We start from the raw sequence: 4,245 nt of genomic DNA, 5'->3' as shown, positions 1-4,245 counted from the left end.
AGACCATGCATGCTGGGAGTTGTAGTTTTGCAACATCTGGAGGGCCCCAGTTTGGAGACCATTGTATGATGGTCTCCAATCTGTGCTCTTCCAGCTGTTGCAAAACTACAACTCCCAGTATGCACTGACTGTCCAGGCATGCTGGGAGTTTTAGTTCAGCAACATCTGGCCCTTCAGATGTTGCCGAACTACAACTCCCAGCATGCCCTTCAGCTGTCTGGGCATGCTGGGAGTTGTAGTTTTGCAACAACTGGAGACACACTGGTTGGGAAACATTGTCTGTTTCTAACTCAGTGTTTCCTAACCTGTGTGCCTCCAGCTGTTGCAAAACTATGACTCCCAGCATGCACTAACAGACCATGCATGCTGGGAGTTGTGGTTTTGCAACAGCTGATGCAAGCCCCCCCCCCGTGACCCCGTGAATGTACAGGGTACATTCACATGGGCGAGGCTTTTACAGTGGGTTTCTCGCATATTGAGATGCAGCAAATTTTGCGCTGGGAAACTCGCTGTAATCCCCCGCCCATGTGACTGTACCCCCTGCCCATGTGACTGTACCCTAAAAACACTACACTACACTAACGCAAAATAAAATAAAAAGTTAAAAACACTACATATACACATACCCTTACACAGCCCCCCTCCCCCAATAAGAACGTCCGGTACACCACTGTTTCCAAAGCAGAGCCTTCAGCTGTTGAAAAACAACAACTCCCAGTATTGTCGGACAGCCGTTGACTGTCCAGGCATGCTGGGAGTTTTGCAACAGCTGGAGGCACCCTGTTTGGGAATCACTGGCGTAGAATACCCCTATGTCCACCCCTACGCAAATCCCTAATTTAGGCCTCAAATGCACATGGCGCTCTCACTTTGGAGCCCTGTCGTATTTCAAGGCAACAGTTTAGGGCGACATATGGGGTATCGCCGTACTCGGGAGAAATTGCGTTACAATGTTTGGGGGGCTTTTTCTTCTTTAACCCTTCATGAAAAGGAAATGTTGGGGTCTACACCAGAATGTTAGTGTAAAAATTTTTTATTTTTTACACTAACATGCTGATGTTGCCCTATACTTTACATTTTCACAAGAGGTAAAAGGGAAAAAAGCCCCCCAAAATTTGTAACGCAATTTCTCCCGACTATGGAGATACCCCATATGTGAGCGCAAAGTGCTCTGGGGGCGCACAACAAGGCCCAGAAGGGAGAGCGCACCATGTACATTTGAGGTGATTTGCACAGGGGTGGCTGATTGTTACAGCGGTTTTGACAAACGCAGAAAAAAAAAAAACCCACATGTGACCCCATTTCGGAAACGACACCCCTCACGGAATGTAATGAGGGGTGCAGTGAGAATTTACCCCCCACAGATGTCTGACGGATCTTTGGAACAGTGGTCCATGAAAATGAAAACTTGTACAGCCCACTGTTCCAAAGATCTGTCAGACACCAGTGGGGGGCAAATGCTCACTGTACCCCTTGTTACGTTCCTCAAGGGGTCTAGTTTCCAAAATGGTATGCCATGTGTGTTTTTTTTTGCTGTTCTGGCACCTTAGGGGCTTCCTAAATGCGACATGCTCCCCGAGCAAAATTTGCTCTCAAAAAGCCAAATATGACTCCTTCTCTTCTGAGCATTGTAGTTCGCCCATAGTGCACTTCAGGTCAACTTATGGGGTACCTCCATACTCAGAAGAGATGGGGTTACAAATTTCGGGGGGTATTTTCTGCTATTAACCCTTGCAAAAAGGTGAAATTAGGGGGGAAACACACATTTTAGTGGAAATTTTTTTTTTTTTTTTTACATATGCAAAAGTCATGAAACACCTGTGGGGTAATAAGGCTCACTTTATTCCTTATTACATTCCTCAAGGGGTCTAGTTTCCAAAATGGTATGCCATGTAGGTATTTTTTGCTGTTCTGGCACCATAGGGGCTTCCTAAATGCGACATGCCCCCCGAGCAAAATTTGCTCTCAAAAAGCCAAATATGACTCCTTCTCTTCTGAGCATTGTAGTTCACCCATAGTGCACTTCAGGTCAACTTATGGGGTACCTCCATACTCAGAAGAGAAGGGGTTACAAATATTGGGGGGTATTTCCTGCTATTAACCCTTGGAAAAATGTGAAATTTGGGGGGAAACACACATTTTAGTGAAAAAAATTTTTTTTTTTTACATATGCAAAAGTCGTGAAACACCTGTGGGGTATTAAGGCTCACTTTATTCCTTGTTACGTACCTAAAGGGGTCTAGTTTCCAAAATGGTATGCCATGTGAGGGTTTTTTGCTGTTCTGGCACCATAAGGGCTTCCTAAATGCAACATGCCCCCAAAAACCATTTCAGAAAAACGTACTCTCCAAAATCCCCTTATCGCTCTTTCCCTTCTGAGCCCTCTACTGCGCCCGCCGAACACTTTACATAGACATATGAGGTATGTGCTTACTCGAGAGAAATTGGGCTACAAATATAAGTATACATTTTCTCCTTTTACCCCTTGTAAAAATTTAAAAATTGGGTCTACAAGAACATGCGAGTGTAAAAAATGAAGATTGTGAATTTTCTCCTTCACTTTGCTTCTATTCCTGTGAAACACCTAAAGGGTTAAAATGATGACTGAATGTCATTTTGAATACTTTGGGGGGTGCAGTTTTTATAATGGGGTCTTTTGTGGGGTATTTCTAATAAGAAGACCCTTCAAATCCACTTCAAACCTGAACTGGTCCCTGAAAAATAGTGAGTTTGAAAATTTTGTGAAAAATTGGAAAATTGCTGCTGAACTTTGAAGCCCTCTGGTGTCTTCCAAAAGTAAAAACTCGTCACTTTTATGATGCAGACATAAAGTAGACATATTGTATATGTGAATAAAATTTTTTTTTATTTGTAATATACATTTTCCTTACAAGCAGAGAGCTTCAAAGTTCGAAAAATGCAAAATTTTCAAATTTTTCATCAAATTTTTGGATTTTTCACAAGGAAAGGATGCAAGTTACCACAAAAAATTACCACCATGTTAAAGTAGAATATGTCACGAAAAAACAATCTCGGAATCAGAATGATAACTAAAAGCATTCCAGAGTTATTAATGTTTAAAGTGACAGTGGTCAGATGTGCAAAAAACGCTCTGGTCCTTAAGGCCAAAATGGGCTTGGTCCTGAAGGGGTTAATATTGAAAACAGTCAGCACATTTGTCAACAGAATACTCAAGCTCTATTATGCAGATGGATGGTTCCATTTTCTACATTATTACTGTACAGTGTCTAGTGTAAAGAATACACTTCCGAGTATACAAAGTGTAAGACATTACACAGACATGAGGCTCTATTTACAGTGGCATTATGGCTTCCATTTTTATAGGATTCAGTGCAGGAGCTGTAGCATATTAATATTTTAACTTATTAAAGTGGTTATCCAGTGATTTCTTTTCTTTTTCCATTTTGCTACTACCCCAATATGCAGATATCTCCCGTCTTCTTCCGTATTCTGGGGATCCAACACATCACACGGCACTGAGCTTATTGCCGGCTGCAGCGATGTCCCGTCTCAGCTTGTGATACACTGAGTGGCAGTGTCAATAACAGGTCCAGGCCTAAACCTCTTCCTGGTGCCCGGGCCCGTTACATGACACTGCCACTCAACAAATTACTGGCTGAGGCGGGACATTGCTGCGGCCAGTGATAAACTCAGCGCAGTGTGACTTGTGGAGCCCCAGAATGTGGAAGAAGATCAGGGCCAAAGGATGGGAGGCAGATATTGGTGCGTTGGGGGAGTGGAGGAAGGTTAGTTAGAGGGGTACTCCGCACCTAGACATCTTATCCCCTATCCAAAGGATAGGGGATAAGATGTCAGATTGCCGCGGTCCCGCTGCTGGGGACCCCCGGGATCGCCGCAGCAGCACTGCGCTATCATTGCTGCACAGAGCGAGTTCGCTCTGTGTGTAATGACGGGCGTTACAGGGGACGGAGCAGTGTGACGTCATGGCTCCGCCCCTCGTGACATCACGGCCTGTCCCCTTAATGCAAGTCTATGGCAGGGGGCGTGATGGTGCCACGCCCCCTCCCATAGTCTTGTATTGAGGGGGCGGGTCGTAACATCACGAGGGGCGGAGCCGTGACGTAACGATGCTCCAGCCCCTGTATTGCCAGTCATTACCTGCAGAGCGAACTCTCTCTGTGCAGCAATGATAGCGAGGTGCCGCAGCGGCGATCCCAGGGGTCCCCAGCAGCGGAACCCCGGCGATCTGACATCTTATCCCCT

This window comes from Hyla sarda, chromosome 1 (genome assembly GCF_029499605.1).
Source record: "Hyla sarda isolate aHylSar1 chromosome 1, aHylSar1.hap1, whole genome shotgun sequence".
NCBI classification, from domain to species: Eukaryota; Metazoa; Chordata; class Amphibia; order Anura; family Hylidae; genus Hyla; species Hyla sarda.
Note: the sequence above shows the minus strand (reverse complement) of the source record.